A 14,621-nucleotide genomic window follows, 5' to 3' on the forward strand; every position below is an offset into this window, starting at 1 on the left:
AATACTAAAATAATAATTTAAATAATAATATACAATTTAAAATTCTATTCTTTTAAAATTTTTATTTAAATTAAAAAAAATGTAAATAATCTTTTCATTTTCAATATAAGTAAACGTCTCTCTTATTACAAATTAAACCAACTCTTTATGACGTTCATAATTAAACTAAAGCCAACGTTAAAAGAAAAAAACACTAATAAATAAATATTCTTTCAAGTTTTAACTAATTTTATAATAATTTAATATAATAAAGCCAAATTTAATTATTTAGTGAGAATAAATAAACATTAATATTATGTACCACTCAAAAATTTTTTAAATTATATTAAGACACGTGTCCCCACAAATCTTCTAAGTGAATTTGTCTCGGGAATTCCCCTAATTAAATTAAATACATGTAATATAATAATATATGCATTTATTTAATTTTAACGTATTATTGAAATGAAATATATAGTTAATTTATTTCTTATTGGTAGAGAAATCAAAGAATAGAGAATTTTTAAGTGTGAGATTGAATTTTGAAAAAAGAGGTGTATGCAAATTGTATTTTTTTTTTTTTAATTTCCTTACACATGACAAATAAAGGTAGAAACTTATGTGCAGTTGACTTAACGTGAAGTTGATAATTGAGAACTGTTAGATGATTTGACTGATTTGACTAAATTTTCATCTAACGGCTTTCGACTATCAACTTCACGTGAAATCGACTACCCCTGAATTTTCACCGCAAATAAAACAACAAAAAACAATAAACCTAAGAACATGGTTTCGTTCATGTGTTCCACGAGATGAAACAATGCATAATAATATACAATATAATATATACATATATATGAGGAAATTTTATTTCTTGGGCCTTTTTTGTAAAGAAGAAAATGGGTTATTGCAAGGACCAATATACACCGAATTAAGAAAAGTTGAATGGTAATTACGTGAAGCAGACGCTGTTTTTTGATGTTGGGACTAGAAAGTGTACGTGTGACGTAGTTTTATATCCATCTCTTATTTAGTTTAATTTCGTGTCCAAATTGAAAGACAATGATATTGATTTGTGCTTATTCTTTTCATCATGTTCCCTCAACAAACAATGCAAAAATCAAATGCCACATGCCTCATCATGCTAAATTAAACTAAAGACAAGGATAACATATAAATAAACAAATCCTCACTATTCAAATGCAAATCACTCGCATAATATAAAGATCATAATTAAAATATTAATATATATTATATTAAATATATTAAATTATTTAATTATTATATATCTTTACACGGAATTATTTTTTGATTAAATTACACAGTTGGTCCTACACTTTTAGTGAAATTATAAATTGGTCTCTATACTTTAAAAGTTTGTAATTGAGTCCCTAAAGATAATTAAAATTTGTAATTTAGTACTCGTCGTTCAAAAAGTGTTTGATTTAATAGAAAATTCTCAGTATATTCTTTATTTTAACAGAATATTCTGATCATATTATGAGAATATTCTGTTAAGTCAACACTTTTTGACCGACGGAGACTAAATTGTAAATTTTAATTTTTTTTAGGGATCTAATTACAAACTTTTAAAGTATAAAAATCAATTTGTAATTTCACTAAAAGTGTAAAGACTAACGGTATAATTTAATCTTATTTTTTCTATAAGTATAAAACAAATACATACACATTACAAAAAAGTAGATACTCAAAAAAAAAAAAAAAAAAGCCTATTTGCGTGCCGTTTGTTGATTGTTTTTTGACTAAGGTTTAGATGCAATTTAATATAACCTTTTTCTCCTAGAGTGTGGAATATATCAAATCAATCTTTATATCTCTCTCATTTTTTATTTTCCAAGCTAAGCAAAATATTAAATATTAATCAATCATGTCAGCATTAACACCCCTTTCTTTATCAAAGCTTCTAGTTCAAACTTCAAATCTCTCCTGTTGATACGTGGATTATTATTAATTACTCGCTCTCAGTTATTAAAAAAAAAAAAAAGAAGACCAATTTTCACGACTACTATCGAAAATAATTATTTGAGTACGGTAACTTTTTGACAAATATTTACATATATCTTTAACAGTTTGTTAATTGTTATAAAAAAAATTAGTATTATTACTATGTTACACTTTTTCTAATTTGAAAATAACGCAAATCCTATTACTTCTAAAACGTATTTTGTAAAAAACTTGGTCTATTTAAAGGTGGAAATACTAGTACAATTGTCTTAATATAAAATTAATAATTAAAAATTATTTAATAATTTTTAATTATTAAATTTACATAAAAATAATTATATGCCATTATTCATTCTATTTAAATTATTTTGTTCATAAAAAAAATATTAGACTGATTAAAATATATATGTTATATAGACTACTCTCATTAATTCGGTTGCATGTGGCTGGTTAGTACAGTATCAAAGTTGACTAAAGTATTTAATCTTTTTAATTAAAAAATGGAATAAGAAAGATGTCGCATTTAATTTAATTTCTTATTTTATTGATAAGATTAAATAGATTATCTATTTTGGGGGGCTGGAATAGCGTTGGATTTACATTTTTAAACTTTTTGGTGCAAACATTATAATTATTACGCACTGCCCACGTAGACATCATCAAATTTATATTAACTAACATTTTCATAAATCAAATTTGTCTCTCAATTTAATTTTAATCAACCATGAGTGTAAAATAATTTTATATTATATTTAATTATATAATACCACATTAAAAATAATTATATTTTATATTAATCGTATAAATAGTTATCTAAAAAAATAAATGTAATTAGACGATTGTATAATGGTTTTAGTGCACTAAAATTAAATTATTTTTTGTTTATAATCAAAATACTAATAAATAAATTATTTAATGAAATTAATTAAAGGAAAGTGATAATTATATATATAAGTAGATGTTAAATATTTTTTAACAGGACTTACTAGGAGAGAGATTTTTTTTTTTTGCTTGGATTAGTTGTAAATATTTTTAATTATTCATTAAAAAAAGTAAAGATTAAATTGCCATGGTGTATGTATTGGATTATTGTTAATGGAGAAAATCTTATAAGAAGAGAAAACTATTAAGTATGGAAAATTTTTCAAGTATACCGTCGTACCGATATTTCAGTGATTTTTAACTGTTGATCTTAATTATAAAAAATATATATAATATATATAATTAAGATCAACGGTTAAAAATCACTGATACACTGGTATGACGGTACACTTGAAAATCTTCTTTAAGTATATAGGTTGTTTGCATTATTTGAAAATGAAGTGAAATGCATACAAAAAGCTTAATACAAATGTTGTCTATTAATAAAGTGCATGCGCAGCAGTGATATGTCTAGAAAACGAAAATAAAGCAGAAAATTAAGAGTGATATTTGGGGATAAAACAAGCACTAACATTTGAAAGGTGACCATACAATATTAATGTGTGAGTCCCAACTAATTGGTCTCTTTGGGTTCACATATTCCCTCTCTCAAATTTGATATTTGAGATGCTTTATGGGTCACATTCACATCAATGTTAGCAACAGTTATTGTACTATACCATTCTTGCATCATGCCTTGATTTTTATTTATACGGTATACGCCAACCCAAAAACACTATATACCAACCAACAAAACAATCAACCATATATATACATAGTCACGGAAGAATTTTAAGTATACCTGAAATACTAATATTTTAATAATTTTAATTTAATCGTTAATTTTAATTATAAAAAATATATAATATATTAATTAAAATCAACTGTTAAAATTCTTAAAATATTAGTATTTTAAGTACATTTAAAAAATTTTCTATAATCACAACTCACAACTTCGAAAATATTTTGTACATTCATGGTAGATTTTTTAATGAGTAATTTTTTTTTATTTGACTTTGAATCTTTGATGAAGTAAAAGCTTGGCTGAAAAATTAAAAAATATATGATAGGTTTAATGGTGTATATGTTAAAAAATAATTTACTTATACATATTACTGAATCAAGCAAGAGAACATAAGATGAGAAGACACAACATCCAACTCAAAGCCTTAAGGGGTCAAGTTAATGAGTTTCTCATCTTATAAACTCCTCACTCTTCCTTGCTTTCTTTGATGTGGGACTAACTTCAACACTCCTCACACTTGCAACACTAACAATTACATGTATATGATAACATACATACTAACATATAATTTTGTTGGTGACAAAATATTTTTTACTTTTTTTAAGGCAAAATGTATCACAATAAGTAAAATTTTAAAATTTTACTCAAAGAATAACTTTTTAAAGAGCATCATTCAAATATATATATATAATGCAATAGTTAAGAGATTAAAAAAGTGTTCGTGCTCAGTTATCTACTTTAACTTCTAGCCCTAATTTGCTCTATTTAATGTTGATGTAATCAGTTAAATATTGACATGATAAGTTACTTATTACTTTTGTATATAAAAAAAATCTTTTAAATAATTTTTGAAAGTTATTCTTTAGACACAAAATATATATAAATAATGGGATAAAAAATAGACAAAAATAAGGATATAAAGGAAAATGTATAGAGGTGTGCTTAGTATAATGTGGATAAGAAATTCTTATCTCATTGTTCTAATTTTGTTGCATTGTCTTCATGTTTTGAAAATATATATATACATACAAATATAGAAATTTTCTTTTTCAAAAAAGAAAAAAAAATTGTCATTTTACATGTCTTAAATACTAGACAAATACTATCCTAATTAAGAATTGAAAAGGCTAAGGTTGCATTTTAATTTCATAGTCAACATAAAATATAAATTCAAAGGTATAGATAAACAAAAACTTTGCATACTCTTTGTCCAATTCTTTTTTTCCTCCCAAAAGATAGAAAATTATTTTTTTTAAAATTAGATCCTGAAATGCATTGATATATCTAAATAATTCCCAAAATCTTGTATATGTGGATTGAAAAAATAATATATAGAGTAAAATAATAAATAAATTTTTAAAAATTTACACTTTAGATAAATTAGTATTTAAAGAAAAAAATACTAATAAAATTTTCTAAAATAGTGTATATAGACACACTATCTTAAAATTAGTTCTATAATTAAAATAAAAAAATTTAATTTAAATTAATTATCTATATTTGTTATTTTAAAAAACTTTGTTAATATTTTTTTTAAAAGAATAATCTGTCCAAAATATAAATTTTAAAATATTTATTTATTACTTTATCGTAATTAAAATATAACATGCAGAATTCAGCACACACAAATTAAAAGAAAGGCACAAATTAAAATTAAAGCAGGAAGCTAATTAATTAATGGCACATTTTTGTGCCATTGAAACCCTTGGAGAGGAGACACCAAAATTGAAATGACACCAACATCTATATATCTTTATACCTCTAATATATAAATAAATAAAAGGGTCGTATCTGACAGTTTATTAGTCAATATTCCTCCCCACCTATATGCATGTCTAGTTGGCTACTACGGATGCCATTAATTATTATTAGCTATTCATATGTTTCGCTGTCAGATTACCTAATTATTTGAGTTAAACAGCAGAGGCAACTAACTGTATGAAGCTGGAACTTAATCAAAAAAGACGACACACACAAACACACTCATGCCTCATGTTTAATTATTAAATTCCCGGTACGGTTGGTTCGATGCTTATGCTCTTTTACTTTTCAATTTTAATTACATACATTTTTGTTCTGAATAAAATAATTATATTTTAAATAGTTGTAATTCTAATTGATTAAATAATAGGATGATGAACAACATATAAAAACTTAATCTTAAAATTAAACAAATCTACTTAGATATTATATTTAAATTTAAATACTTATATCTTAATAAATGTTGTCGTACAAAGTAAAGATATAGGAGCGTTAATTAAATTATATAAAGAATAATTCTAGAAAACTAATATATTATAAATAGACAAATTCAATTAATATATATATATAATAAAGTATCAAATAAGTTCATCATAAAATTCATTAAATATATACGAGCTTTTGTAGAGTTTTATTAATTTTAAATATTTCGTTTAGTTGTGTTTCGAATGCTATTTTTTTAAAGAGTTGTAGATGATTTTTTTTTATGTTATGTTAAATATTGACTGTAATGTTAGTTGTACAATATTGGTTCTTAAGACTGTCTTTTTTGTAAAATATTAATCTCATTGACGATAGAATTGTCAACAAAATTACATATAAATTATGCTTTATTAATTAAAACATACACTACAAGAAATTATTGCTAGAAAATTATTAAAATTAGTCCCTAAATCGCTAGTGACCGCTTTACCAACAGATTTGAGTGGTCGCTAATACTTTGATCGTAAAATTAAAAAATAATAACAAATTTATAGCAATCAATTAAAATAACTTCGAAGTTGGTCACTAAATCGTTTATTAATTTATAATTTAGTGACCAATTTAGCGATCAACATGAGTTACTTCATTAGTGGTTGCTAAATTCATTTAGCGACCGATTTAACGATCAACTTTTTGTTATCATAGAAAAAATATATCAATCTCAAAATCAGTCATTATTAGTCATCAATTTTATTAGTCGCTAAAATCGGTCTCTATTCCAAAATTATCTTATATTGGTACAAGCTTAATGCATGGCGATAAAGTGATGAAATAATCAATATTCTTGCCAGATTTATATAGATGAATTTGTAAAGATTATTATTGTAAGGGACACTGAAGGTGTTTTTTTTTTTAAAGTCACTAAATTTGATAGATGACTGTATGGTCAAAATTAAACTCTCTTGCCAAGTATATATATCTTGGGGAGGAACAATTCAGAAAAAGAATCTTATGGTCTTAATTTCGAAAATTAGCCATAGAAAACTCTAATAATATAAAGAAGTTTTGAATGAAAAACTAGTTCAATTCAAATATAAATTTTATCATAATTTAATTTTTCTTTTTTAATAATCAACGAGGTGGAAGTCTAGAAAATATAACTACACATAAATTATTTTAGAATTTTTTTTTAATATCAACAGATAAATGAAGAAAAATCATATTAGAAAATGAATCATAAACAATTAAATAAGAGATTTGGGTACCATTTAACGCGTGATTATGCGTCAAGTTCCATTTCTTGAATAGCAAAGTCCGAATTGCTGTTATAAGAGAAAAAATTACATGAGAGTCGTAAAAACCATTCTAGCAAAACTCCAAAATTATTATAGATCATGTTTTCAATTTAGATGTTATTATATCCTCGTTGAGAAACAATGGAGAGTTAAAAAAAGATACCCTAAAAATTTGTTAAAGTGATTCAGCAATTATTTAAATTCACCCTAAAGGCTAGGTGATAAAACTGTCATAGTAATCCCTGTCACTACAAGTCGCTGATCCAAAATCAATAATAAATCTATTTGTGCTGATTTGTATCCAAAAATTTAGTGGGAGCGAGACTATATTTTATTTAAAAATATTATTTGCATACTAAATCAGTTTAACTAAATTTTATTGGATATTTTATATTTTAATATATATTTTATTTTAGTAGTTAATATAAATAAATCGATTACAATTCTAACAAGAAATGTTGGATATATTAGTATGAGAAAATAACAAAATCTTATATTTGTGTAATAGTTTTAATTTTTAAGGTACGATTAGATCGTTTTTTTTAGAGAGATATTTATTCCCACACTTAGTTGCTATAGGGTTGATGACAATACTCTCCTAGGATACAATGAAACCTAGAAATTTCTTAATTAACAATAGTAAAAAATTCTCAACTCTCTTGAACAAAGAAAATCTCTTAATGGTTGATTAAAATGTACACTTAGTATTTGTCTATTCGAAATAGTGGACAAAAACTTATTTATACATATTACACGTAGCAATTATGATTAGTTACGTATATAAATAGTTGCATCTTTTTTATTATCAATAGATATAATATTTTAAATATACACAATTCTTAAAAAATTATATCTCTTTAACCAATAAACACAATATTTTAAATATACACAATTTTTAAAAAATTATATCTCTTCAATCAAATAATATTAAACAATTAATAACTATTTATTAATATTAATAATAATATTAATTAATCAAATTTATAAATAGTTTCGCAAACAATTGCCATTGTAACTTGATTAAATAAGAAAGTGATAACCATAAAATCCAAAGCTAATACGAAAACCAAATTTACCAAGTGAAATGTTAGTTAAATTAAAATAAAAATAAAGAAAAGAAATTATGATTATTATTAGGGGGTGTTAATTGGTGGATGGATGTCACGATCATGATGAAAAATAGAAAGTAAGAGAGCCCACAAAAAGGGATCGTACATGAATGATGAGGGGGGAAACTGCAAAATCGGGCACACACAAACACCAAAAGCATGTCTGTGTCACATGCCTCAACCAGCCATTGCACGTGAACTAACCCCTTCTCTTACTATCCCTACGTACTTAGCTTGCCCCATACCCACAACTCATATAACTCATATCCAACAAAGTCAAATTCTTTCTCTTCATCCTCTATATATCACTCCATCTTACACGCGTCTAATCATGCTTTTATTCTCAATTATTTTTTCTTAATTTAATCATCATCACCATATATACACGTCTTCTTCTTCTTCTTATTGTTGTTGTATGTGCCCAAGTGCATGTATTAGTAAACATTATTTATCCCTAGTGAGTGCTTTTTATTTTATTTTTTAAAAATAGTTTGATGGCTTATTTACTTTTTCTTTTTAATCCATTTTAACAAATATTTTATTATTCAAAATGATACATACTTTAATATCTTAGTTACTGATTTTGGATTCAAATTTAGAAAATAATTTTTTTATTTATAAAAATATTTTTAAAAGTGTCTTATGCAATTCTTTGAGTGCACTTTTTTTTGGGGTAAAATAGGAGGCCTTTATCACTTTAATAAACTTATTTATTAAGGTAATTTACATAATTAAAATAATTTGAAGTTTGAAATTATACAAATATTTTAAATTAATTTTTGTCACACGCACTTAAATATTTTTATTTAAATTAAATTAATTTGATTTAGCATGATGAGTAATAAATCGAATCAATTTAATTTGATTTATTGTGTTAGAAGAGGATGTAATATGTAAATCGAATTAATTAGATTTACTATTTATACAGTTTTATGACATTTCTTACTCTTAAGTTAATTGTATCTATTATATATTAACATAAATGTCAATAAGAAAATATCTTCATTTGGATTCAAATAAAATAGTAAAAAAATTAAAATGAATAAGAATAGAAGTTCAAAATTTGTATTTTAGTTCAAATTCCAAAAAATCTACATTTTTACAAACTTATAAATTCAAACCGAAACCACAAAACAATTTCTAAAAATCCGTTAAAAATCATTCTTTTGACTCATTAATATCTAAAGAATCATTACCAGGACTTTTGATGTTAAAAAAATTATTATAAAGTATAACCCTCCAAAGTGGTATAAGAGTTAAAACTTAATTTTTTCAAAATAAAAAATAACAGATAGTTATACAGTATAAAAATGACCAATTATATTTATACAATATGTAATTTAAGTAGAATTGATTCAATTAGATTATTTCGATTTATATATTACAAGCTTCTCTAACAATAAATCGATTAATTCGATTTACTACTAAATATACTAAATCAAATTCAAGTAATTCAGTTTTGTATAAAAATATTTAAGACAGACATATAATAAAAATTAATTTAAAACATCTGTATAATTTTAAATTTTGAACCATTTATTTATTTAAATTACCCTATTTATTACCACACTTAGCTTATCTCTTATTATTAATATAATTAATATATATAATCACATATAAGAAAGAAAAAGAAAATGACATAGGAAGGCACTTTTATTTAACAAAAAGATAACTGACATTAGGCCATATTTTCGGGTACATACAGGATAACTGTAGTACTGATATCATTAGTTGATGGTTGATTAGGACGTGTGGTATATATAGGTCTTTCTACTACTTCCTACCGCCACCTTATCTTTTTTCTCCTTTAAGAAAAATACTAATGTATCCACTTTTCCATCCCTACTTTGGCAAAAAATTATCAAAGGTCAATTTCACTGTAACCTTGTAAAAGGTGGTTAATTACGCTCGAAAACAGTGTAATTAGATATTCATCATAACTTATTTTTTATTCAGTTATTATTTATTATAATAATTATTTTTATATATTATATATGTTTTAAATCTTTTTTCATATATTTTAAATTTAAAATGATATCTCTTTAAAGTTAGAATATTTAAATTTAACAAAACAAAAATAACAAACTAAAATTAAACACTAACTAAATTAAAATTAAAATAATATTATTAAAATCAATATTTTCGATTTTAAGATTGGTATATATAATTTTTTCGGTTCTAAGTAACAAAAATAATGAACACAATTATTTTTAAATGAGCTTCAGATATATTAAAAAATTATTTAGTATGCAATTTTGTAATTTTAGTTGTGTTATAAAATGATTTATATTAAAAAAAATTCAAACACGGATTTGAAAGAATTTTGAATGTGTATTTAAAATTATTTTGTGTATTATTTTATTATTTTGGATGTGTTAAATGATCATTTATGTTAAAAAATATAAATACAAATTTAAATAAATTTTAGATGTGTATTAAAAATATTTTATGTGTTATCTTATTATTTTAGATGTGTTATGAATATATATAAAATAATAAAAAAAAACTACCACAAAAAAGAATCACGCGAAAAAAAGAAAAAAAATAATGTCCAAATACAAGTTTATAGAACTAAAATATAATTGGATGCAGAAGAGAAGATATAATATTATTTAGTTGATAAATTAATTTTGTTATTTGTTATTTTAGATGTATTGTAAACACATTTAAAATACTACATCAAATATTTATAAAACATTTAAAATAATATAATTATACACAACAAAATAAATTATAAATACATCTAAAAATAAAGTCACATTTCAAAATGTATATATAAAATTACACTAAATTTATTGGAATATAATGAAGATAGAGAATAATTTTTTTTAAGGTAGCGTTTGTTCTGAGGTATTGGGATAGAGACTGGGAGACTGAGACACAGTATCATGTTTGTTGGTTCAGAGACTGGTACTAAAATTTCTGTATCTATTCTTAAAATTTCAGTATTTCAGTACCTCCAAAAAGTAGGGACATAGGGGACTGAAATTTTTAGAGACGAATACTGAAATTTTAATAATATTTTATACCTAAAATACCCTATTTCAATTAATTAATTCCAATTTTATTATTTGTGCAAATTAAATTAGAGTTTTATTCTTTTTTCAATTTCTGTCTCTCACTTTACACCAAACAAAATACTGAAATTTATTTCGATCTATTTCTCTTAATCTCTAACCCTCAGCCTCAGTCTTTCAGTCTCTGTCTCTCTACCAAGCACTACCTAAAAGAACTTACCCTTTTTGATATCAGAATCGTCGTCGTCTTCCCTCATTGCAGCTTAAACGTGGCTGCCTCCAACTTGATCTTCGTCGCCGGCATCTTCTGCGGTCTTTTCCGTAACTCCTCTATCAACATCTTTAACCTTGATCATCTGTAGTAGTTATTTATTTGTACCGCAAACTATGAGATTTTGTTTAATTACTTTTGTTTAGTTTTTCTTTAATTTACTCTTTTTATAATTCCGTTAGTTTCACATGCGAAGAGAGTTGAAAAAATTGATAAATCATGCAGGTTAATTATTTAAATTATTTTAAAATAAAAAATGCTACTTCTTTTGGTTTTTTGAAGTTCTCCTTAATGAAATAGTTATAATAATGATAAAATTGATAGTGATATGATTCTTTTAAAATAAGAAATATAATTAATTAATTGATTAAAAAATTAATATAATAGAACAATTAAACTTAAAGTTTAATTATTCTGTTAGTCCTTATAATTTTGCGAAATTTTTAATTAGGTTCTTATACTTTTTTTTAATTGGACTCCTGCACCAATTTTTTTTTTAATTAGGTCCCTTTTAGTAGTAATTGGCTTAATTGTATAGAGATTCAACTATAAAAAATAAATTGGTGCAGAAAAAAATATATGACTCAATTGAAAAAAATTTGGTGTAGGGACCCAATTAAAAAAAAAAATATAAAAACTAATTAAAAAATTTACGAAACTATAAGAACCAATAGAGTAATTAAACCTAAATTTAAAGAACGTTTAAAAGCTGAATTATTGTTGGATAAATAGTATTTTCGACTCGCAAACACTCCTTACTCGATATTGGAAAAGGGTTATAGTCTATGAAGTACGAACATTTGTTGATTTGTTATGTCTGTGTATCAGATATATTTTGGATACGATATTATTCATCGATATTTGTTCAACATGCGTGTTTTTTGTATCTAATCGTGTTTTAATAAAAAATAAAAAAATTTTATAAACACGTTTGGACACACCTAAATACCATCATGTGTCAATATATCCAATTTTATTCTTAATATGTATCTTAAAATAAATTTAGAAATAGTATATATTATTAATTATTAGAACAAAAATATTTTAAATATTTTATATAATCATAAAAAAACATTAAGAATAGTTACAAAATTAATTTATATTCTAATATTAATAAAATATTAAAATATTATTATAATTTATCTAAAAAATATTTTATATTATATTATATTATATATATATATATATTATAAAAATTTAAAATTTATTTATATATCTATATATTTCGTGTCGTGTTATATATCCTATATTCGAATTAATATAAGTGCATCATAGGTTATGGAGTTATGGTACATTTTGAAACAACAGATTTTCTTATGTCCTTTAATTGAAGCTAAGGAGTACGAGTATTTTAATTCCAGATTTATACACATCAATGTCCACCCACTCTCCTTTTACTGTCATCTACAAATTAAACAAAGGCAAAGGTGCTTCATGTACTTATGTTTGGATTTGTCCAACATATATATATAATAACATCGCTATTTTTATTTTTATTTTTATTTCTTTTCCAAGGTTACGTCCTTGTAAGTATTATATGATGAGAAGATTAATCTCTTTGGGCATGCATACGGTAGCGTATCAAACGTGATTTTGGTTTACAGTGTTAATTATATGAGTCTAATTTTATCATGAAATTATTTTTTCCACAAGTTTAAGTTAATAGAATAAAATATATTAATAGTTATATAATTTTTCTGTTATAAAAATTTTATATTATATTATAAAATTAAATAACTTTTTTTTTTTAAATTTAAAATACTAAAAAGAATAATATAAATAATTTAATTATATTTTAAATAAATTTTAACTAAATTAGTCTTATACCAATTTAATAAGAACATTGATTTCAACCACACTAACCTTATAGTAATCAAATAAATTTGAATTAATCAAATAGTTAATTCACTTATTCAAGCTTTTTCATATTCCGTAATCCGTAATTATTTTTTTTCTCTTTTACTTTTTCACTTGTGCTTAAAAAAAAATAAAAATAAAAAGAACTGTGAACTATGATAGTATTTTCGGAAAATAATATTTTTATATTTATAGAGAATGAAAAAATGTTATTACAGAATAAAAATATAGTAAAAATTTAAAATACTATTTTTCTAGGATTCTCTGTTAATGGCGAATTTTAACAAAAGAAAACATAAGACATTGAAAAAGAGGAGCATGCCAAATTTGGAAATGAAGGACCATTTTGTTTTTATCATTTAAACGTTTTACTTAGCACTAGAATATTCGAGATAATTTAATAATTTACCCGGAACCTTCCATATTGAAAGTATTGAGATAATATTCACTAATTATTTAAGTACATTTTTTTAATAATATAGAAGTTTTTAATAGCATTATTGGTGATTCAATAATATAGAATTTTTTTTTCTAGCTAGAAGGTATTCTGTTAAAGAGAACGTGTTAATGAGCTAAGGATAAAAATAAATAAAACATAACAAAGTTGGAGATCCTAACTAGCTAGTAATTATAAGAGGAGTTAATCTAGTAGAAAAAAAAAATAGATAACTTTTAGGGTAAAGTATACTTTTTGTTCCTAAAGTTTGCTAAAAGTTTTAAAAATATCCTTAAGTTTTATTTTGTTTCAATTTTGTCTCAAAAGTTTTCGATTTACATCAAATATACCCTATACGGCTAAATTTTCAAAAAAATTTAAGACCAATCTAACAATAATGCATAAAAATTATGCTTGATTTGTTTGTATTGAGGGTTGTTCTTATGAAATTGTTGTTGAATTGGTCTTAAATTTTTTAAAAAATTAGCCGTTAGGGATATATTTGATGCAAATCGAAAATTTTTGGGACAAAATTGAAACAAAATAAAACTTAGGGGTATTTTTAAAATTTTTGTCAAACTTTATAGACAAAAAATATACTTTACCCTAACTTTTAATATAGAGAATTTGTTTCAATCAAATGACCTCCCACATCAATGATCAAAGTTAAATGAGATGTTTATGAAATACAAAATTATGCAAAATAAATAATACTTTTTTTAATTAATAGTTGTATAAATTCATAAAGGGTTTTTGTTGAGGTGGACATACAGGTACAAAGAAATTAAAGATGCAAATGGAATTAGTAGTTATTGTCTATTGACTTTAAATAAATTTTTGTT

The sequence above is a fragment of the Arachis hypogaea genome, chromosome 19 (genome assembly GCF_003086295.3).
Source record: "Arachis hypogaea cultivar Tifrunner chromosome 19, arahy.Tifrunner.gnm2.J5K5, whole genome shotgun sequence".
Taxonomy (NCBI): domain Eukaryota; kingdom Viridiplantae; phylum Streptophyta; class Magnoliopsida; order Fabales; family Fabaceae; genus Arachis; species Arachis hypogaea.